At 39.0% G+C, this 24,750-nt stretch overlaps 1 long non-coding RNA gene across 1 annotated transcript; it reads right to left on the bottom strand.

Annotated features, from left to right (window-relative positions):
* Positions 1-23,546: 23,546 nt before the first annotated feature.
* On the bottom strand, positions 23,547-24,436 carry LOC134037900 (uncharacterized). Its single transcript, XR_009932600.1, has 3 exons — positions 24,200-24,436; positions 23,849-24,109; positions 23,547-23,702 (listed from the first exon to the last, which is right to left on the bottom strand). It is a non-coding gene; the product is annotated as an uncharacterized LOC134037900 (long non-coding RNA).
* Positions 24,437-24,750: the final 314 nt, after the last annotated feature.

The raw sequence follows: 24,750 nt of genomic DNA, 5'->3' as shown, positions 1-24,750 counted from the left end.
AGTGGACTACAGGCGGCTGCAGGGAGAACATGCACCCATTCACATCGCGGGCACAGCTGTGGAGAGTCAAAAGTTTCAGATTTTTTGGTATCAACATCAGTGAGGATCTGAGCTGGACCACCATATTGGTGGGGTTACAAGGACAGCGAAACAGAGGCTCTTTTTTCAGCGGCGACTGTGGAAATTTGGCATGGACTGCACTATACTGACCAATTTTTACCGGTGCACCATTGAGAGCATACTGACTGGTGGCATTACAACATGGTTTGGCAACAGCACTGCCCAGGACAGGAAGACACTACAAAGAGTGGTCAAATCTGCACAGCGTATTACAAGGACTGCATTACCATCCATTCAGGACCTTTACAGCCAGCGGTGCAGGAGAAAGGCCAAGTGGATCATTTCTGACCGTAGTCATCCCTGCCACAGTCTTTTCTCCCTCCTGCCTTCTGGAAGGCGATACAAGAGTATAAGGTCCTGTACCAGCAGATACAGGGATAGTTTTCTCACACATGCCATCAGGATGCTGAACTGTCCTTGAAATATCTTTTTGCACTACAATTTTTCTTATTTTTTCTACCCTTTTTCTCCATTCTTTAGTATTTAATTTTTTTATTCTGCAAGTTGAACGGACATTGAGCACAAAGAATTTCATTACTTATAAATGCTGTTTATGAGTATATGATAATAAACTTGAACTTGAAACTTTTATCAGAGCTTTAAATTGTCTGTGCTTCGCTTGCTGTTAGGTTGTCGAATCTCACTCATGAGCGTCCCAAAAGGCCTTCAAAATAAAGTCACGTAATAATTCTGAATACAATTATATAATTCAAAATTAAGACATTGCTTGAAAAAAAAATTATACATTATTATAATGCAATTGCGACAATTGCATTCAGGCCTATAGATAGTTACACATATTGTATACAATATGGCGAGGTAGCTGACTTAACCATTCCTGAATGTGCTTTTCATCAACACCAAGTTTGCGTGCTATAGATCTGTTGCTGGTGGTGAGTGCTTTCTGCACAGGTTTCTGTTTGAAAGCTAAAGTGTAAGAATGTTACAGCATGCTGCGTCAGATTTGTACACAAAGTAGAGACACGCGCGGCATACATTTTACACTGGGCTTTTGTTTGACTTCCTTGTCTATTCTGTGTTTGTCTATGGCTGCACTGCAGCTACAATTCACTGAATCTCTCTTACCAATTAAACGTTGCCCTTGAATGAACGCCACCCTCGAATAAACGCTGCACCACTAACTGCTCTATTAAAAGGGTTCACTATGAAGCAAACCATTCTAACAAAATAATAAAAACATTTACAATGATTTCAACAAGAAGTCTCTCTGACTTGACAACTCTCTAAACAAGCAACTTTCCAAAGCAATCTCTGAAACAGCTGACCAGTGTGGTAATTTTATGTTGACAACTAAACCGCTGATTGGAAGTGCGCGGCTGATTGCCAATCACGAGATAGGGAGACTGATAGCCAACCGACAACAAACGCTGACTAGACCATACCTGCATGCAGCGAATAGAAAGAAAGAGGGGAGAAAAGAAAAAACACACAACCACAACTATACAGACTGAATTAGGACATTTTAAACATGGGTCCGTAACAAAGACGTTGTTAAAAATGCTCATTCACATTCATTTTTCTCAATTAATCTTATCACTTAAACACACTGGTTTAGCATTTTTTCCCACAAGGAAGTCTAACCTCAACAGTGGATCCTTGGTCCCTGGATCTCTTGCTGGAACATGGCATCTAAAAAACACATAGAAAAACCATCAAAAACTATGAAATGTAACATACCACACTACTGCTTAACAATTTCATAGTCTTACATTATCATAACTTCATACTCAACAGTTCTAGTATACAGACCGTTAAGAAAATATTGAAAGGGTTAGGATTCTCAAAACACCAATCTCTGTACTTAAAAAAAATATTTAGACATCCATTATTTACCTTTATTCAATTTACACTGTCTACATTCAAATTTAAGTCTGTAAAATGTAAACAGAGAAACGGACTCGACTATAAATACAAATTAAGACCAATTGAGAACAATTTATCTTGCAAATGGTTTTTACTTTAAATTCATGTTTCACCAAAAGAATCATCACAGTTTAACACAAATAACCAAACCTTACTGTTAAAATACTGCCAAGCCACTGACTCACATTAGAAAATTAAAACAAATAAACATAGCCTAGAAGATGTACCTGTAGGTCAATTACATAATCAAGAGCATGGAGTAGGAATGGATGGATGACAAAATACCCCGCCGAGCCCAATCCATTAAATATTTCCTACCCATAAGTTAATTTCCTGAAATGCAATAATTCACCAACATTTTGACAATTTCATGCTCCAAACATTGTGGGAACAGTTTGGAGATGGCCCCTTCCTGTTCTAACATGACTATGCAACAGTGCACAAAGCAAGGCCCATAAACACATGGATGAGCGAGATTGGTGTGGACGAACTTGAGTGGCCTGCACACAGTCCTGACCTCAACCCAATACAACACCTTTGGGATGAATTAGAGCAGGGACTGCGATCCAAACCTTCTTGTTCCACATCAATGTTGGACCTCACAAATGCACTTCTGGAAGAATGGTAAAACATTTCCATAAACCTCTTAAACCTTGTGGAAAGCCTTCCTAGACGAGTTGAAACTATTATAGCTACAAAGGGTGGTCCGACATCATATCCTATGGTTTAAGAATGAGATGTCACTCACGTTCATGAGCGTGTAAAGGCAACCGAGCGAATACTTTGGCAATTTAGTGTATAAAATTGATACAAATATAAAATGTTATCAAGAGATGGGAAATCGTGCAGCATAGTACAACATGCCGATTACAAACGTATTGTAGCTCTATAGGCTTTCAATGGAACTCCTAAACGATCAAACCATGAACCCAAACAAAGCTAGCAAGCAAAACAACCATGGTACCATTGCTACTTGTTTAATGCTAGGTAGCTCTATCTGTGCAGCAAACTAGGCTACCTAGCTACAGTTTGGAAAAGAATAACTTACGATGTGAAGACCGTAGAAATAGAACAACCCAACCGCATAGTTACGCACAGTATACAAATTTCAAACGCGTCTCACAGAAGCAAGTATAATGTTAAATATTGTACGGCTTGCTAGCCTGTAATACTGCCTGTACAAAGAGAAATCCTTAGCTCAGCTAGCCTAGATTAGCTGCTATCCTGTTTACAACAGTATAAAAGTCTTCAAGTTATCATACGAATACAAACGCTAAAATACATGTTTTGTACTGCCGTTGTAGGCTCTTATTACTCACTGTCAAATGTAACAATGAAAATCTCTGAGGGCTGCAGGAGTCTCGTCAGTCGTTGTCTTCAAGTCTTCTCCAACTATAAAATGGCCTTCTTCTTGTGCGTCGTACCAAGCTCGCGCGTGTGTCAAGGGGCTCTGGCCCCTTTTGTGTGTGAGAATGTGGAGCACGCGCGCACAGGAGCAAAGGGAGAGAGGATTTGGGGAAACAGCCCTAGAAATTAGCCAAGCATGCATGTTTCAAATATTCACTAAAAATCGAGTTTTCATGTTACAGTCAACTTTTTCTCAGATTTGTGTACTCAACATTCTCAAGAGTCTTCATATGAACTAGTGATTGAATCAGAGTATAGTTTTTTGGCCGGCGGATGTGTAAAGCATTATTTTAGCATTAGCAATAAATTCAATTTGCTTTATATCAATCATTTTTAGAGGTATGAAGTTGCCTTTGCACATGGTAACATGTTGTAGTGTCTTCCACGTGACATACCAAGTTTGGTGTTGATATCTCAAAGATTTGCTGAGATTTGACCAAACGTCCTGTTTGGTTGCTTTGTTGCAGATTTTGATTGGCTCTACCGGACAAACGGTTTTGAAAATCAGAAATCCCTACGATAACTTTTGTGAGGCTCAGTCTGGATATCATCTATGGCAATTTTGAAGAAAATTCGACCAAAAATGTAGGAGGAGTAGGGAAAAAACGCGTTTCCTTAATCTTTATTGTACAGACAAATTCAATATGGCGGCCGTTATAGCTTCTTGAGGCTTTTTTATTCCTCATGAGAAATAAGGCATATGTAATGAATTTCAGAATTTTGGGACTTATGGCCTGCAAATGGCATCAATTTGAAAATTGACATATTGGGGCGTGGCCTGTAGCGCCACCTATTGTCTCACATGGCCCATGTTTGGTATGGTAGTTACTAATGGTCTGCAGTTTCAACATGCCAAATTTCAAAACTTTTTACGGTACTGGTCTAGGGGCTGCCATTGACTCCCATGGGTAAAACATAATAATACCACCAATAACAATAGGGTTCTCCTACCGGAGGAACCCTAATAATATATATGTGAGAGAACAAAGGTTGTGCCCTTGCCGAAGGCAAAGCACACCCAATAATATATATGTGAGAGAACAAAGGTTGTGCCCTTGCCGAAGGCAAAGCACACCAAATTATTAGTATAAGATTATAGGGCTTCAGAATTTTTTGGCAGTAATTAAGGTTAAAGCTTCAGTACCAAAAAAGATTAAATGTGCAATGCATAATAGATTTTCATAGACATGAATAATTAGAATGAGATGGATCTAAAAAAAGTAACCTGTAATGTACTTTAAAATTATTTTGACTGTTTTTGCTGTATAATAATAGAAAACGTACATCCTACTCCAGAAGAAATGTATACCATATTCTGTTTCTAAGCATACTTCTTAAAAGTATATCAAAAGTGAACTAAAAGTGTATTATCCATATTTTAGTATACTTATAGTATACTTGTATGTACTTCTTTTTTGTAAGGGAAGCCTCAGTCAATATTTGGACTACATAGATAACGTAGGTGTCAAAAGTTTCGTATTGGTAGCGATTGCGTTGGTTGTATTTTTATTTACGTTCCGTTGGATGGTTTAAGTTCAAATTACGTTTTTGTGGCAAAAAGTGAAGCTAACGGTGGCTAACTTGCTAGCCACAGTCACTGATGCTACTAACGTCACTACGTCACTAACGTCACGAAAACACGCGTGACTACCTGTAGCAGAACATTCGTTTCGCATCTGTTAACTTGGGGGATAGCTAGGCTAACTATAGCTTTACTGCAAGGCAGCTGCAGACTATGTCTATGAGCTTCAGAAAAGCCACAAGCAAAGAGGCCAGGGTGACAACTATTTACTCATTTTACTTTGTGATGTGAAACACAATTGTGAAATGTAATGTACAATATTAGCTGATATTATTAAGGAAGTAGGCCCACATCCACTTTCGGAAACGGTAGTCTACTATTTCACTGAATCATTAGCGTCATGACATTAGCCTCTGTTGCCCGGGCAACACATACTACAGTGGTCTATGATGCATCTGTTTTCAATCGTTAAAATAAACATTCCTCACAAATACATTTTCGTTGTAGGATTAATTATGACATTACATTACAAGTAAACGATTTGTTGGTGAAATTATCATTACCTGTGGTTTCAAACCAGTGTAGCTCACTGCAACGCTGTTGCCTACGCGAGACACACTAGTAGCTAACAAAAACATCTCCACAGCTGTTTAGGAACTCAAAAAAAAAGATATCTCAACACCAGAAAGCAGTATTTTGGTGCATTCCTAAATGTATTTACTAATTTGTAAATTGTAGTGCTGAAATTGCACATACAGGAATAATACACAATGTAACAGTTTTAAATCAAGTGAAAAGGGCTTTATTCTGTATAATTCTGTTGTGAAACACAACAATGTAAGTGTCTAGATAATTGTGAATGAAATCCGACATCACAAAACCCTGAGACAATAAACCTATGAACTTGCAATTATGAACACAGTCAGGCATAATAAAAAACAATTTTAGAAATTAAATATATACAAATGTAAATGTTATGTAAACTGACTCAGACCCATATGACAGCCACCTTGTGGCTTAACTTTTGTACAGAAATGTTGCCCTTCTCTCCTTGACAGATGCACATTTCTCAATGACTCTGTGGTTAAAGTTGGGGATGTTTTTGATGAGTTTCTTCTCCATAGAGAGCATGGCCAAGGCATTGAGACTATCCTGTGACATTGTGTTCCTGAGGAAGGTCTTTATTGTCTTCAGTGTTGAGAAGCACCTCTCCGATTCAGCTGTAGTCATGGAAGTTGTGATGAGGATCTTCAGCAGAGCCACAGTCTCTGAGAAGGTGTCCTGCAGGTTGTTCCCCATGAAGAGCTGGTACAGAGCCACAGCACCACTGCAGTTCTTGAACTCATCAGTGCTGTAGATCCGTGACAGTTCTGTTTTCAGCTTGCTCTTGTTCAGCAGTGGGTAAGCCTCCATGGTGGTGTTCAGTGCTGCCTCAGGGAACTGTTTGTTGTACTGCTGGAATTTGTCTCCCTGCAGCAGTGTAGCACTGATCAGGTGTTTGGTGAACGCAAACCGCGGTTTTGCATGGCCCAAGATGGTGTCACAAACCTCTGTAGCTAACTTTCACCTGGGCCCAGTGTGCGGCGTTTCTTGGCCAGCTGCTGCTCAGATACACTCAGGGTAGGGATGGAATTTCTGATTGTTTGTATGTTGTCTGTGAACTGCTGCATGATTTCCTGGACAAAGACTGAGTCTATGGTCCGCTTCTGAAGCTGACTGTAGAGAATGTCCACATGAGGCATGATGGAATGGAAGAGCTTCAGGAAAAAGCTAAAACTATCATCCTCCAGTAGCCTCACAAACCCTCCAGCTTCTCGCATAGTGGTAGGATCAAACTCGCCAGAGTCCCTGATAGCTTCAAAACACTCGAGGAGATCATCTTTGTGCTCAAACACAGTGTTCACAATACGGCTGTGGAAGTTCCATCTTACTGTCCTTGCTCTCGGGAGTCTGTGTGCCACCACTCTATTAAGCAAGCTGGTTCTCTTTGGAGATCTTGAAAAAAAGGTGGAAAATCCAGCCAGGTCAGAGAAGAACTGACTAACTCCAGAAATGTGAGATGTCACCTGCTGCATGATGAGGTTGAGTTGGTGAGCATAGCAGTGGACATAATGTGCATTTACATACACATCTTGCACCTTCTTCTGCACACCACCTGTGGCTCCTCTCATCACACTTGCACCATCATAAGCCTGAGCAATAAGCTTGCTCTTCTTGTCATCAGGGAGAATGGGGCTCAACCTATCCAGAAGGGCTGTGGCAATGGAATCAGCTGTGGCTCTCTGGAGAGGTATGAACTCAAAAAACCTCTCTTGCACATCATGGGCTTTGTCAATGTAACGGATCACAAGCACCAGTTGACACTGAGTGGAAATGTCCGTAGTTTCATCAGCCTGGATGGAGAGAAAGTCAGCACTCCTGATTTCTTCGATGATTTCTTCTCTCAAAACTGACAACATACAGTCAAGGAGTTCATTCTGTTCGGTCTTCGATGTTCCCTTAAACACAGTAGCAGTCTGCAGATGCTCTTGCAGAACTACATCTAGTGAAGCTACTAAATCTACCAATCCTCTAAAAACACCAGGATTTTCTGAGCTTTCACTCTCATCATGGCCACGCAGGGCTATTTCAAAGGCACCACAGAACTTTACACAGTCTATTATTTTAGACAAGACGTGCCTGTTTTTGTCAACTTCCTCATTGTGCTTACGGATCCCTATTCTGTAGCCTTCATCAAGTTGAGCAGATATGTTTATTTTCCCAAACATGGCTAGTCTCATTGCATGTGGACCCTTGTTTGCTCATGTTTTTTACTTTTTTCTGAAATGTGTTTCAAATCCCTCAATCCTGTCTGGATCCATGCTGGGTCTGATCCTGTCTTTTGAAAAAGGAGGTAGGGAAAACAAAATAAAGCATTTATTACCCCACAACCAGTTAGCCAACTTGTCTTGCTATAGCAGGTCCTTGAAAACGACCTAGTGTATTGTCTTCCCCTGTCATTCGACTGTTGCTGAATTAATATGTCAGGCCGATCAGGTCCAAGCTCCTTTACTTTGAGCTTTTCTTGAAGATTTCTTTTTTCAAAGGGCGTATTTTTTAGCGACTTGACTGAATTGCAAGTTTCCATGTTAGCTAGCTAGCTTTATAACGTTACAGCTAGATCGGTAGCTACAAGTTCAGTTCTGAGAGAACACCATGACAACGTAAATAAACAGCTTCTTAAATGTGTTGAGTGATGTGATTGGATGTGACAGACATAACGGACCCTATCATAATGTATTTGACAGGCCCTCTAGTAAATCAGCAGTTTGGGGCGCAGGTGTTCTGCGCCCCGGCGAGGTCCTATCTCTTGCATTGAGAGGAGCGAACTACGCATGTACAACTTATAACGACAGTCAATGGGGCTCCTTGGGCACTAGTAACTTGCGCCCAGCCGGAAATACGTAGCCTTTTTTTCTTCCACATTTTATTGCAGATTCTATTAGCTATATAATATTGACTTTACTCATTAGACATGTTTTTCTTTTTAAGTCTTATTAAATTAAGTTTCAGGTCGGAATGTGATGCAGCAGTGGTGGGGCGGCGCCCTAGCGCCCTCTATGAGCCGGCCGCTGCTGACGGAACGTTAAATCGAATTCAACCAACGCAATCGCTACCAAGACGAACACAGCAGTAGTCTAGTACTGTACCGTAGTAGTACAATTTACCGGGGCAGCTTCTCCACACAGGGCTATATCGCATTTTGCCTTGTTACTGACAATGATCGCTTCCAGCAAACTTCTTTTGAATTAGCCATTTCCCCCTAAATAAATGTCAACCAGCAGTGTTTCCGCTATGTTGATTTTTCCGTGGCGGCCCGCCACGGCTAAATTTCTGCCGCCACGGTATCAGAAATAGGGCTGTACAAAATTTTAGGCCATCTATCAGCAGTGATTGTTAGAAAGCGTATCGGAGGACTGCACGGACACGCGCAGTTGAGATTGCGTGTGTGCGTCTTTGAGAACTGTAGAGCTAGGTCGTATAACTTATGTTGTCAGTTAATTTAAGCCTGTTATTGTATTATGTAGCAGAGCCAACAGACAAACCACATACCATCACACCTTTCCTCTACCCCCGACAAGGAGAAAGGGGGTTTTCCCCCTTTGTCCTTATCTCCAGAGCAGGAGCTTCAAAGCTTCTGGCCCAGCATGGGGTCAGAAGGTAGACCAAAATGGCCTTACAGTATGGAGACAAAGGATTTTAAGGAAGAACTAACTTTTCTGGATTTACAAACATATTCTCAAGGACTACATGGCTCATGGACACTATTTCAATGACAGTTGATGTGTTATAATGTATGCTTTCCCTTTAATGCTGTGTTGATATAATTTGATGTTTTAATGTAACTTCCTTTCCTGTTATGATAAATCAGTCAATCTTGATATCAAAATGATTCTAATCTACAAACTAAACCATTTTTTTTTATTATTTTTTTTTTTATGTATTTTTTATTTATTTTATTGTTTGGAGGATAACCCCTTGAGATGCAGCATCTCGTTTTCGAGGGGGTCCTCAAGACACAAGACAAAGACAAATACATGCACATTCAAACTCGCTCAAGTTCCCCCACCCCCAGACCTCACCCACCCCACCGACTCCCTATTGAATACATATCGTATTATTGAGAGGCATATATACACACATATACATACACATATTCATACATATATACATACATATATATGCACACATATACACAAACCTTCACCCATACACACGTACAGTATTTATTCATAAATAAGAAAAAAGAAAGAAAAGTCCAGTCAAACATGAGCAAAACATTTACAGCAACAATTTGCTTGTAAGTGATTATAAAGGGATATTTTAAAGGAGTGCAAAGAGGTGATAGATCTTAGAGACCTTGGTAGGCTATTCCAGTCTGAAGGGGCTTTAAATTTAAAGGTACGCCTGCCACTCTCTTTTGAGATGTTTGGTACAGTAAAGAAGGGGTATTCGGTGTGTCTCAGTCTGTAGATAGGTCTATATGGAATTAAATATTCCTTCAGGTAAGGAGGATAGTCAGAGTAGATACATTGGAATATAATCTGGTACCAGTGAAACTGTCTTCTGGCTTTTGGTGATAATAAATTCAGTGTGTTATACATAATACAATGGTGAGTAGTGAACGGACATCTCAACACAAATCTGCACATACTATTGAAAACAACATTTAGTGCTTTTAGATTGGATTCTGATGTGTTTTGATAGACAACATCTACATAGTCTAATATAGGAAATATTAGCTGTGTCACAATTCTTAACCTAATCAGTTGAGTGAAACAGTTAATAGAACGATACAATATTCGTAAATTACAATTTATTTTATTGACTACTAAATGAATGTGACGCCTAAAGGAGAGTTGTGAGTCAAGTACAAGGCCCAAATATTTGAGTTCATCAACTTTAACTAGCGGAGTATCATCTAAGAATTTAAGTAAGAGATTGTTGTCTTCATTCAGTGTAGCTGATCTGGTGGGAAACAGCATACTATATGATTTTTTCTTATTGAGTAGTAGGTGGTTGGAATGGAACCAAAGTTGGATGGCATTAAAGTTAGATTGCAGTGTGGATTGAATCCTAGAAATCGACGCGTTAGATGCATAGATCACCGTGTCATCTGCATATAGATGAATAAGACAGTCTGAGCATATTTGAGGAAGATCATTGATAAATATAGAGGAATATTGATAAATATAGATGAATAAAAGAGGCCCTAAGGAAGAGCCTTGAGGGACACCTTTTTCCATTATTAAGGATTCTGATAGATAACCCTGAAAAGAGACACGCTGACGTCTAGAATGGAGATAAGAGTTAAACCAAAGAAGAGATTGTTTAGAGAGGCCTATCGCATGTAGTTTGTCAAGAAGCATATAATGATCAACCATATCGAAGGCCTTAGTGAGATCTATAAATATTGCACCAGTCGACATGTTATTGCCTAAGGAGGATGAAACATCATTGGTAAATTTTAGAAGAGCAGTAGTTGTAGAAAACTTAGGTCTGAAACCAGATTGATTAGGTGACAGAATGGAGAAATCACTTTTGCTATACTACTTATGATGGAAATGGGTCTGTAGTTGTTAAGGTCAAGTGCATCGCCACCCTTGTGTATTGGTGTTACTCTGGCAGACTTCCACATTGATGGAACCACACAGGTGGATAACGATAAGTTAAATAAATCCGATAAAGGAAATGCCAGTACATGAGAGGCGAGTTTGATAAACTTGATCTCCAGACCATCAGGATCAGTACCATTACCTGCCTTTAGATCAGAGATTGCCAGTTGGACGTCAATAGGATTCATTGTAGCGAATGAGAAGGAGCTGCTTAACTCATCTATCGGATTAAAGTAAGAGAGGTTGAACGATTGTGAACTACAAATAGTGGAGAAGTGTTGGTTAAAAGCATTGGCAACCGCAGAAGGATCACTAATAATGTCATTGTGAACTTTGACTTTTGTGGCAATGCTTTTAGTCGATTTGTTGAGTAAAGAATTGAGACTTTTCCAGAACTTCTTAGGACTTCTGAAGTTATTAGACAGAGAATTTTTAAATCTGAGGGGGAGTTTGGAGGTCGGTAAATATTCCCTATGATCAGCTGTTTATTTGCGTGAAAACAAATTTTAACAAAAAGGCATTCAAAATGTACAGGGTTTTCCTTCGGGATTACAAGTTCGGTAAAATAAATTTGAGGAGACATAAGTGGCTACTCCTCCACCACGAGCACCCCTGTCAGCTCTATACACAACATAGCCATCCAGTTTGATTTCATCATCTGATATTTTTGTATTCAGCCAAGTCTCAGATAGTGTAATAACACTGGGTTTATTATAGACAAGCCAGGCTCTTAAAAGATCAATTTTATGTGGCAAGCTTCTTATGTTCAGGTGAATGACAAATAAGCCTTTACCCATATTTACTATTCAGGGACATAGGAGAAAAGGTGGACGGGGGATGAGGGGTATAGTGAGGGAGAGAGAGCAACACACACACACACACATCAAACTGGCTAGGCCAAAGCATTACAGAATGCAGATTCCATCTGCTAAATTTCTCACTGAAATAACATGAAGTGAGGGACTATTATTACATATTTTTCATACAGAAAATAATAATTTTGGGTCAAGTTAAATCCCAGCCTTTAATAGTATGAAATAAGAGGAAATACTATTGGCCAATATCATTCTAGTCAAAAAGAAAAAGCTCAATAGCTAGGTAGGTTAGCAGGCCTACTTAAGTTTACCATACATCAACCATAGGACCTTAAAGAAGAACACAGGAGAATGGCCAAAATGTGTCTAAGTGGCCTGAGAAACAGGTAGCCAAAGCTACTCAGTAAATAACAGAGTTCACTTCAATAAATTCATATATAAGCCTTTCATTGCCACAAATAATATTTAACTAATTGAATCTTATACCTCAATTAACCCTCGTGCTGCCTTCGGGTCACATGACCCAAAGGTTCATAACGAACCATCGTTGTGTTTACCCAATTTTACCCAATACAAAAACAAATTAAAATAATTTTCTTTTAACCTTTGCAATGTGGGGGGTCTGAGACAGCCCAACGGTTAAAAGAAAATGCTTCACTTTGTCTTTGTATGCGGTAAATCTGTCGCAATACGACGGTGGGTCATAATGACTGATGGGTCAGAATGACCCGAAGATAACACAAGGGTTAAATGAGACAAAGTCAGTCATTTTGGGTAATGAGGTCAAGATCCTGAATGAAAGACTCCGCATCTCCAGGGCTTTTGAACAGGACTGCTTTGCCCGCTGCGATGATCCTCAGTGAGGCCGGATAGAGAAGAGAATATTCCATATTCAGTTCTGAGCTTTTTCTTGATGTTGTCAAACTGCCGACGTTTGATGACCAAGCCAGCGCTGAAGTCAGGGAAGATGTGGACACGGTTGCCTTTGTACTTTAGTTCCTTTTTCTCACGTGAAAGACGTAGTATTTGTTGTTTATTTTGGAGGCTGAGGAGTTTCACCAGGATTGACCCAGGTTTCTGCACATTCGTGTGTACCGTAGTGGAATAACGATGGGCTCTCTCGATGATTGGAGGCAGCTTAAAGTTCTCTGCCCCCAGGAGTAGCTGGATAAGGTCTTTCATGAAACCAAGGATGTCCTGGCCCTCAGATTTTTCCGGAACATGCAAAAAGCGCAGATTGTATGCCCTACTCCGATTCTCTGCATCCTCAATTTTGTCACGCAGGTAAGAGTTTTCGCTCATGAGTGTTTTAACATGCTTTTGTAGTTCAGTTAAATTGTCTTCATTTGCGCTTACTCTTTGTTCAAGTTGCGACACATGATCACCGAGTGTGGACAGCGAGCCTTGTATTGTTTGTAAGCCCGATTGAATAGTATCCATTTTCGCATCAAAATGGGAAAACATATCCAATTTCAGTTGCTGTATAGCGTTCCAAATTGATTGATTGGAAATCGGTGTCTGATCCATGGCGAACTCTTGACACGCGGATCTCAGTTAGGAAATTTTTCAACAAATAACGTTTCTATGCAACAAACAGAGTTTCTTTGCAACGTGCAAAAGTTCAGTTCGTATCAGATTTGTTGCGAGATAATGGAACTTTAGAATTTGGGCATGAAGGCCGAAATTATGACATTTAGCAGACTACACCTGACACTCCTGTTGTTTACGCTGCCATTTTGTCATTTATTAATGTTGTATTGTTATATTCTGAAGTATAAGCAATACATGGACATTTGAAATAGCTGAACTCTGAAAAGTTATCAACCACTTCACACCCATACGTCAATCTCAGGATGGACGCTCAGGTGGGAGTAACTGACCAATCAAAGAGTTCACCTCCAAAAGGATACCCCCTTTCGCAAGGATTATAAAACCTCGACGCACAAGCAATCCTGGCTTTTTCGCAAGGATTCACCGGAAGTGTTCGCGACACATCTGACCTATCCTTCTCAATCAGCAACTCACTGGACCACTGGGACCTTGAACGAAAGATTCCTTTGCTCTAACTGTTTGACAACGACGAACGGAACTTTGACTCTTCTTCTTCTTCTTCTTCTTCAAACTGACAACAGTAACTGCGATATTGCTACATTTCTTACTTGTGAACATTGGCATATTGTGATTTTAGTTTGCAAATGATTTAACCTAACTTTCGTTAGGATTAGTTAACATACTCTCCCATTGTTCTCCAGAAGCCTATCTCTCTCTCTCTCCCTTCCCCCTCCCCACGCGCTCTCAACCTACCATCTTGTACCAACCCTCATCATAGTTTAGGACCTACTGTATACAGTTCAACTCAACTCACTTTCAACTAACCTATAACTTCTCTGGTATTTGTTCATTATAATTACATTTCCTCAAATAAATCATTGTTTATAATACTCGCGTTATCCCTCACGTTATCTGATCTGCTCTACTTTCATAGAAATTCACTACTTAAGATTAGACTGATTATTACGAAGGCTATTATTCAATAAGGTTTCCTCTGTCCCTTTAACAAATAAGAGGTGGTGCCCCTAAGAACTACATACTTAATTATAAATTATATTTATAATAGTATTGCTAATCTTAAACGAGCAAACCCCGCTACAATTAGTCTATAGTTCTTGCTAATTTAAATTAAGTTAACTGGTGATTTTCGTTGTTTGTAGGTAGGGCTGCAACAACGAATCGATTAAAATCGATTATTAAAAGCGTTGGCAACGAATTTCATTATCGATTCGTTGTGTCGTGCGATTATTACGCCACTCAATATGTCACGGAGATGTTTGAGTATAAAATAAAAGTTTAGTTGAGCACGGAGCGGAGGTAGAGGAAAGGCCATTGGAGAGACGTTGTTGAGTAACGTTGTTCTGAAACACATGGCGAAGGCAGAGAAATCAGTACGACCCAAGTCATCCAAGGTGTGGGAGCATTTCACACTAAATGTAATTGACCGAGGTCAATTAACAATTAACAATTATTAAGGTCTAGGACAGACAAAATTATTTAGTACCTTAACAATGTCTGGTATACTTCCACAGCCTTTACTTTTTCAATGAAGTTTCAAATAAAATGATACAAAATCACTAATCTTTGAAAATAGCTTAATCCTCACAAATCTTAACTTTTTTCAAAATTGTGTCAAAAAATCTTAAATATACACCAGATTATTCTAATAAAGTCTGGCCTACTTCCACAACCTTTCAATTTTCCATAAAGTTTTAAACAAAACTCAAATAAATTGCTCATCTTGGAAAATAGCATTAAATCCATGCTAATATTAATAACTTTTTCAAAATTGTGTGCCTGTTTGTGCACATTCAGAAGATTTTTGCACTGTGAATTTGCACTGTCGGTTCTGTTTTTGAATAAAGGGTTGGAAATTAATGCTTTTTTGTTTTTTTTATGCGATTCATCGATTAATCTGAAAAAAATCGACAGATTAATATTTTATTAAAATAATCGTTAGTTGCAGCCCTATTTGTAGGCTATTCTTCCCCTGCTAGCGAAATTGAACATGTCGATTCAATAGAGATTGCTGCCCTTGCTCACGTTTGTATTTTAGGTGCATTATTATGCTGAAGTAGTTTTAATTAATAAATAGTGGGTATATTGTTATTATTAGCTACAGAATGCTTAGCCTATCAAGATCAAATGAAGCAGACAGCGTACATGCTTCCGATTGGCCCTTTAATCGATAGGCTAGGCTCAATTATTAATTGGCAGCATTTAGAACATACTTTATGACTAAGGTGTCAATAAGTAGCCTAACTTTATTTCTTGAGGGGAAATAGGACAAAAATATGTGATATAAAATATGTGAATATGCAATATTACATTAGCTATTAGACTATTACATTAACCTGCTCCGAAATATAGGCTTAGGGGTTAGCACTTTGTTTCGGCCGGGGGGGGCGGTCGGACAGACCTGCCCCCACTGCAAAAAAAAATCCTAGAGGAAACACTGAACCTTAGTTACGTTTTTGGTGGGCATATTTTCAGTTAGCAGATGGTACTGTTTCAATCGCGATTCCATCTAGCTAATAGTAATACTGCCGGTGAGAACATTGTTACTTAGAAAAGCTTGTTTCAAGGGGGTTCAGCTCAATTTGGAATTTGCTTCTACTAGGTCTGGGATTTCAGTGCATCAGTCGGTTTTCAGAAACAATTTTTTTGTAGGTCCAATCAGCGAACAGAGGGAGTGGCTGAGAATGATGACCTTGATGTTGTGCACTAGTTTGAGTTGTAGTTCAGTAATGGCGGTGGAGAAAGATGCGAGCGAAGCTATTCTGCAGTTGTGGCAACGCTGCCGAATATCCATAAGTTAAATCCGGAGCAAGAACAATCCTTGCTGAGTTTTGTTGGTGGTCATGATGTTGTGGCCCTCCTCCCCACGGGGTTCGGGAAAAGTTTGATTTTCCAGCTACGGCAGCTAGCTCCGTGGTGAAGGAGTTGGCTAAGGAGAACGCTATCGATTGGTTATGGCAGATCAGAGTGGCTCTGGGCAGATCCAATAGTTTTAAACTTTAACAGAGTACCCGCCTTCAAGGAAGTTAACGCTTGTCAATGGAGCGATCCCAGACCCTCTGTACAAATGAAATGTACGAGGGTCTGGTTAGGACCAGGCTAACAAATTTAGGCTATGCTTTTAAATCTATGAAATCTTCATAAATAATAAGTAGGCATTTTTATATAAAATATACAGAAATTACAGTTAATAAATGGACCCATCTGCAACCGATGCAAGCAAGCACACCCTACAATTTCCCCAGAAATTGTACCCTCTCTAGTCTAGATTGAAATTGCATTTGAGTGTGTAGCTGACAAGCCACACTAGATTCATAGTGTAGTGTGTGTGTGTGTCAAAGATGAGTACAGTAATATAAATGTCAAAATCCTACTGTAGATAGCACTAATTGTATGTTCTCTAAATTCCAGCCCGGAAGCCAGAGCAGGTTTTGGTCCGGAACAAGAAAATTCTCAAATACTTCAAGAAGCTTGGAACCATGTCGGGGGCATTTGGAAAGGTTGGTGTTGACCGAAATACAGTGGTGGTCAATGTGCCAAATGCCGAGCTTTACATTGCTGCGCCAGACGAGTACAAAGAAGTTTTAAAAATGTACACCCATTCCACAAAATTGAGTGAATTTGCGGCACACTGTGCGTCTACAATTGTAGGTTGATGAAGAGATTGTTCAGGCAGTGAACAAGTTAAAAGCCAGTGGTAAGCTGCTACCATTGTAAAAGAAGTGATAAGCCATATGTGTGCATTTTGTATTATGCTTTATTTTTTTATGTCATGTTTTCCTGTAAAGTAATTTTTACATTTTATGTACAATACCACAGTTCATATTTTATTTTTATTTTTTTGTTGTGTGTTCTTTGTTGAAAAGAAGAATTTATTTAGCTTTAAATAAATATTTGTACATTTTACATATACATAATGTTATTATATAAGTTTGTATATATTGTTGTTGTTCGTTTCGTTTTCTGACAGCATACGGATGCGTCAGAATCATTATTTGTTATTCATTTTATTTACATTTTCTATTTTACATTTACATTTAGTCATTTCGCAGACGCTCTTATCCAGAGCGACTTACAGTAAGTATAGGGACATTCCCCCGGGGCAAGTAGGGTGAAGAGCCTTGCCCAAGGACACAACGTCATTTGACACAGCCGATTCCCTAACCGCTCAGCCATCTGACTCCCATTTTCCCATGAAGCATTTTTTTTATTGTTTGTTCAATACCATTGATCATAGTTTAGTTTCAGTGTCTTTTTGCCCCCGTGGTGTGTGTTCTTTGTCACTGTTTAAAAACAAATTTTGTGTTGAAAAGAAGAATTTATTTAGTTTTAAATAAATATTTGTAAGTTTTCAGCAGTTTGACATTTCTTTCCCTTTTCTTAAAATAATACTTTTTTTACTTGTCTCTTTGGTATCTGCTAGCTTTTGCCACTCATTTATAAATACTTTGTAAAGCATAGCAAGTCCTCACTTTAGATGGGCTCATGCCATGTAGTCAACTAATCAGTAGTAACTCATGAGTTAATCATGAAGTTAAGTACTTGTTAAAGATACATTAACACTAACTATCTGTAGGCATGATAGTTAGTGTTAATTTACATTAAACTTTAGATGGGCTCACACAATATACTTTACTAACCAGCAGTAACTCCTGAATTAATCATGGTTTACATAATTGGTAAGTATTTGTAACATATGTATTAACACCCCAGCTATTAGTTTAGGCCTATTTCTAAATCATAACATTTTATTTAAGGCATGAAAAAATGTAGGTCTAGATAGTCTGTTAATCATTAACTTCCAGGTTTTAACCGGCCTTATACATTCCTAAGTACCTAGATAATAATGGTAAAATGACTTAATTTACAAATAGTTAATGCATCATTTATGAATGATGGAAAAACAAACACTCATAAACGTTTTACATGTGCTTGCTAACTATGGACATACAAATGCTTTAACGATTAGAATGAATGCTTTACTATGCTTTACAAATTATGAACAAAGAAATTACTAATAGTTTGTAAATAGTTTATAAAGGTAAAGTTATTGAATTTACAAATGGTTTTCGCAATACTTATTAAGTGTCAAACTTCTATTTAGAAACATAAATTTGAAGAGCCTTATTTACTATGAACGAACCATTTATGAGTGTGTGTACAAATGCTTTATTGATGAGAATTAAGATAGGAGCAATACTTTACAAATGATGAATAAAGCATTTAGTAATAGTTTGCAACTGGTTTATAATGGGAACATGATTTCATTTATAAATGGTTGTTTCATTATTTATTAAGTATAATTCATGTATTTACATTTTTTTTTAGATAGGCTTATTTACTATGAACAAATTACTTTACTATTATAACTGTGTGAACAAATGCTTTACTAATGATGCATTTTGTATGAACAATAAATAACTAATGGTGAACAAACCGTTAACTAATAGATAACAAATGCTTAATAATTGATGAATTGTGTGTAGTTATTATAAAGTGTTAGCACTTATTCTTGTAAGTACTTTAGCTTTTAAACGCAATTCCATGATTCGGAAAGTCAACTTAAGACCACCCTTGTCCTCTCCAAATCTTTGTATTTAACCTTTTAAGGAGTGAGTTCTAAATATTACCGACGCTTCCACCAGAGTGAGTTATTTTTCCAAAACGGAAGCTAGCTAGTTTTAGTTAGCTTCTGTTACCTAGCAACCTAGCATAATACTCGTAGCAATGCTACTACCTGCTAGTTTTACTTGTTAGCCTCCCAATTGTAAATTTTGAAGCCATACTATAGTGTTTGTCATATAGTTTTTGTCTATCGGAAAATAGTCGTTTGGAATGTTCAGAATCACACATGTGTGACGGTACTCTGTGGGGCCCGCTTTCGAACGATCACATGTGTGACGCTACTGTCACAGGTGGGGGCGCTGGTGCCTCCACTTAGTCTACTCCCTACTCTGAGGAGCAAACCGCATTTCCCCCTCCAAAGATACCAGTACTCTGAGAATCAATATGTAAAGGGTATTATTTTTGTTTGTATTAAAAAAAGGGAAGTCCTTGATGTTGATCGCCTCAAGAGGCTCTGGCAGGAGGTAGGGTAACCTGGTTCAACTGGTGGCCACCGGTACTTGCCTCCTCCAGCAGGGGGGGGGGGAATATCCGGAGACTGCTTAAATAGACAGACTGATAACAGGCACACACAGCTGGGTGCTTCCCTGCTACACACCTGTAGCTAGTTGGTTTAATAGGGTACTGAATGTGGTCCCTGTGACACTACTCCTTAACGGGTTAAAGTCTTGTATGTACTATATCTCTGTTTTGTATCTGTCTCGCAGCAAAACCAATTTCCCTCCGTGGGCAAATAAAGTTGAAAGCAAAGTGAAGTAAGACATGGCCCCTTCTCACATCTTCTCTCCTTGTCATCAGAGAGCTCTTCCTTCAGTCATGGCACAAGACAAGACAAATGCTCTGTTTCATTTCTTAAATGGACTACATTATTCTGGCTCACTTGAAGAAGAGGCGCTTAAATGATATGGGTCTTGTTAAAACTGTCAATGTGACAGAACACAAGCAGGAACATTTTCATCAAACACAGTAACATTACTCTTAATATACAGTATTTATTAGCGAAAGGAACACAGTCTTTTTTAAGTAAAAAAAAAAAACTACTTTAAACTACTTTATCAAATCAAAACAATCCTTTGCAAACATTTTAACCACGTAATTGACCAATCCACAGAGACAAATCTATGTTTAGCTGTCCTCAAGTCATAGAGACTTCTCAACAGGTGACCTCCTGAGGCGACACTGGAACATGTGACCCACACAGCCCAACAGGACTTGACTGATCACAGACAGACTCTCTATCCCATCCTTCACCTCTTGATCTCACCACACAGTCTCTTTTAGAATATTTTACTTTAAAAGCCAATCCTTTGTGTAGTTCCACCTTATTCTGTGAACATAATTGGTATAATAATTCACCATCTGTGTGTCACTGTTTCACCAAACAGTGAAAGATTAAGCAACAAAGTCACCCTCTGAAGTCTTCAGCCTGTCAGCATATATAATACTAAGAACAGAACATTTACACTAGTATCTGAAGCATTAAATAGCACAAAACACATAAAACACCTCATACACCCGAAACTCTAAAAGCACCGATGCGTGGTCAAAACAATACCATACTTCTGAAACACATCACAAATAAACATAAATCAGTAACATTGATTCCCAGTGTCCTTGAGAGGAGGGGGCAGGGGGTGGAGACCCGCAGTGTCCAATATTGATTGAACAAGCACCAGGTGAAGTAGCCTGGAGGGGTTAACTAACCTAATAATCTAGTACCTGTGCTAATCTAGTACCCTTTTAATAATTAAAAAGAATTAGTGCTCATGCTAGTGAGCCCTGAAGTGGCGACTGATTCAGTAAGTAGGGAATGTGTGTTGGTGAGGGGCGTTCAGTAATAGTAATGTTAAATTGTGGCAGAAATTTACACACACACACACACACAAAATGCACAAGCATATAGGCCCACATCAACTGTTTGTTGAGTACCGTGTGAGAAAGGCTCTTACGCTTCCTACTGTATGTTATACATGACCTAGCAAATTAATGATCTGAAATAATTCTGCTCTTATTAATGAAGCTAGAGTAGGTCCAGCGAGTCTCCTTATCATACAGAGATTTTCCATACAGCTTTCGAAAGCAACAGGCCTTGTATTAACTGAGCCTTACAGTTTTTCACAATTGTTAAGACACAAAAAGCAAAAATTTGGCACAATTTTCACAACCTTCACTTCATGTACCAATTGCTCGACCCAATTTGGCACTACTTCACACTCCCTTATCTGCATTAGACTCTGACTTTCCTTGTTTACACTCTGATGTCAATTACACATCACCTTGTTGTCAAAACACTACACACAATGTACAGTTGTTGCACACACTTCTCAAGTAAAATCTCAAAGCATCAACCTACAACACACAACTATTCAAATCTCTAACCATTCAGTGTGGTGAGCAATTTGCAAACAGGACTGCAGCATAAAAAGGGCCTTGGGCCTCTGTTTTGTTTGGTGAACAATGGAGAACTTAGAATATATTGACAACCAGAGAAGGAGAGTAGTACAGTTTTTCTCAATTGCTAAAACACTAAAACCCATTGGCTGAACAAAGTTCTCTGTTGCCTGAACTCATGTAGCTAATTGTGCAGTCTGTTTTCAATACCTTAAACCATTTCACATGGTAAAACTCAATTTGCAGATCTCACTTAGACTTTTCAGCAACACTCTGAACACATTCTCATTCTCAAAACACATTCTGCACTCTAATGCACATGTCATCCATACTGGTAAACACAAATGGCAACAATCAAATACAAATAGAGAAAACATGTCATTGACAAAACACAACCACTCAAAATTGATTTAACTTGTTTCAAATGATGTGACACAACCAATATAAGCCAGTTCAGAGAGCAAACAGGTTGTTGAAGGTGGGAAAATATTGCTTGTGATGTCGACAAAGTGCTCTGGCCTGACCCAGCCCAAAGACAAGAAGAAGCACATTGATCACATGTTTACTCCTTAGATTTTTGTCACTTGTTTACTGTATAGTATTGTATACTGTAGTACAGTGCATTGTAGGCTCTATACTGTACAATGAACAAATGGTATGGCCCTGAACATTGTACTTTCCATTTGTTACAGTAACAGTACTGACTGCTCAATAGATTTAGACTGGTTGCAGGTTCATATCAACAAAGAACAAGAGTGAGTTGTGAGTAGTGAGATGCAGGGTACAGTACTGTATAGGGGTACGAGGAGGAGAAAGAACAAGAAAAATTGCAAAGAGCAAAGCAGAGTAGTAATTTCTGATAAATGTTGAGCTACTATGATAGAACATGTTTTCGTTCATCAAAAGACAATGACGGATAAATATGAAATTTGTTTTGAGATTACGTCAAAATGTACTTCTCCTTGAGGACTATATGTTTTGAACAATGTGTTTTCAATTTTTTGGTGTATTGTTTACTGACTGCTTGATAGTGTATATCATTTTGATCACTTTGTTTATGATTTGAGAGCAGTGTTTGATTTTGAGCACAGGTAAATCTGTTTTGAGGCGAAAGTTTGATTTTGAGGACAGGTAAATCTGTTTTGAGGCGAAAGTTTGATTTTGAGGTCAGGTAAAACTGTTTTGAGGCGAAAGTTTCATTTTGCAAGAGGATTCAGAGGTTTTGTAAATAGTGCTTGAAGATGAGGTTTTGTGTTTACAGTTTTGAGAAAATGGGTGACCGTTTCAAGAATGTGTTTTAGCAATTGTGAAAAACTGTAAGAGTGAGAGGAGGACAAGAAGGAGGGGGACAAGGGGGAGGAGGAGTAGCAGGTAGAGGAGTAGGAGGACAGAGAGAAGGAGGAGGAGGAAGAGTAGGAGGAGGAGTAAGTAAGTAAGTCTATTTATATAGCACATTTCATACAAGAATTGTAGCTCAAGGTGCTTCACATGAAATCAATAAAAACAATAATACAAGTGATAAAAGTAATAATTAAAATAGCAAATCTATAAAAACAATAATAAAACTAATAAAAGTAGTAAAACCCTTCTGACATAAAATTACTTACAGTTTTTCACAATTGTTAACACACGTTTCTCAAAACAATAACGGCTTTCTCAAAACTGCACACACAAAACTGAAAACCTCACACACAAAATGCTAAACCTGACACTCCCTTTGCAAGATGACTCTTTGCCATCAAATCTCTTACCTGTTCACAAAATGCAACTTGTGTTCTCATTTGGTACACACAGCCATATTTTCAAATGACACACACATACCATTCATAACAGTACACACAATAAGCATTTACTGCACACTACCAAGCATTCACAGCACACAGTAGTGCAAAATTGAAAACACAATTCTAGAAATTGAACACACCATACAAATGACTCTGGGGAATGAGCCATTTCAACTTTTGTAAAATGTCTCAGTGTTGGCCTAATTTTTTATTTATTTTTTTCTGAACAGTACAGTACTGTCAACGGGCCTGCTCAACCCATTGCAGCACACAAAGTGATGTTCCCATCACGCTGGCCGGGGACCTCAACAATGGCGGGCTGGCCAATGACATTTCTGCCCCGGAGCCTCCTCTTCACCAGGTTGAATCCAACCTCATCAATGAATATGTATTCATATAGCTCATTAGCTGTGTCATGCTCCTGGATCCGCTGGAACAGACAGCATGGAAATGCAAGTTATAGTATGGACACAGATGGGTCAACACAGTGGGCTACAGTGAGACACTGTAGAAAAGGAACTATTGGATTACAGGTACAATACATGCATGTGTCAGTGCTGAATGTATGGGACTTACAAGCACAAACTCTTGCCGTAACTCCTTGATGTGGTCTGTGTTTCAGTCAAATAGGACCCTGTACACTTGTTTCATCCGCATGGCATTCCTGGGGCATTCCATTCCCCCATGTTTCTGAATGTGGCATGGTCAGCCAGGATCCTGGTTTGTATCTGTCGGAGTGTGATAGTGTTGTTTTCACGAACCATTTTCACAATGTCAGTATCCTGTTTGGCTGTGAAAGTGCATGTTCTTCCTCCACGGTGTGGTTCTCTTTCAGTCCTTTCAGTCCTACAAAATACAAGTACAGTGAGCACACTGTATTCTATTGATATGCAGTATTTCAGTACACAAGGCAAATATAATTCATACCTGTTCTCCATTCTAAAGGTTCTAATGATGGCAGCAACAGTGAAGCGGCTGAGATTTGGTTGGACCCTCTGGCCAGCCTCCCTCATGCTCAAACCATGGTTGAGCACATGGTCAACCATGGTGGCCCGAATTTCATTAGAGATCACCGTTCTCCTTCTTCTTTCTCCTCCTCCTCCTTCTTCTTCTCCTCTTCCTCCTCCTCCTCCTCCTCCTCCTCCTCCTCCTCCTCCTTCTTCTTCTTGTTGTCCTCCTCCTTATCCTCATCCTTGTCATCCTCTCCCTCCTCTTCCTTGTCCTCTTCCTTGTCCTCCTCTTCCTTCTCTCACTCTTACCCCTCTCCTTCTCTGGTTGTTGATATGTTCTAAGTTCTCCATTGTTCACCAAACAAAACAGAGGCTCAAGGCCCTTTTTATGATGCAGTCCTGATCGCAAATTGCTCACCAGACCTGAGTGTTTAGAGATTTGAATATTTGTGTGTTGTAGGTTGATGCTTTGAGACTTTACTTGAGAAGTCTGTGCAACAACTGAACATTGTGTGTAGTGTTTTGACA

The sequence above is a fragment of the Osmerus eperlanus genome, chromosome 2 (assembly GCF_963692335.1).
Source record: "Osmerus eperlanus chromosome 2, fOsmEpe2.1, whole genome shotgun sequence".
NCBI lineage: Eukaryota > Metazoa > Chordata > Actinopteri > Osmeriformes > Osmeridae > Osmerus > Osmerus eperlanus.
This window is presented reverse-complemented; position numbering and strand designations above follow the sequence as displayed.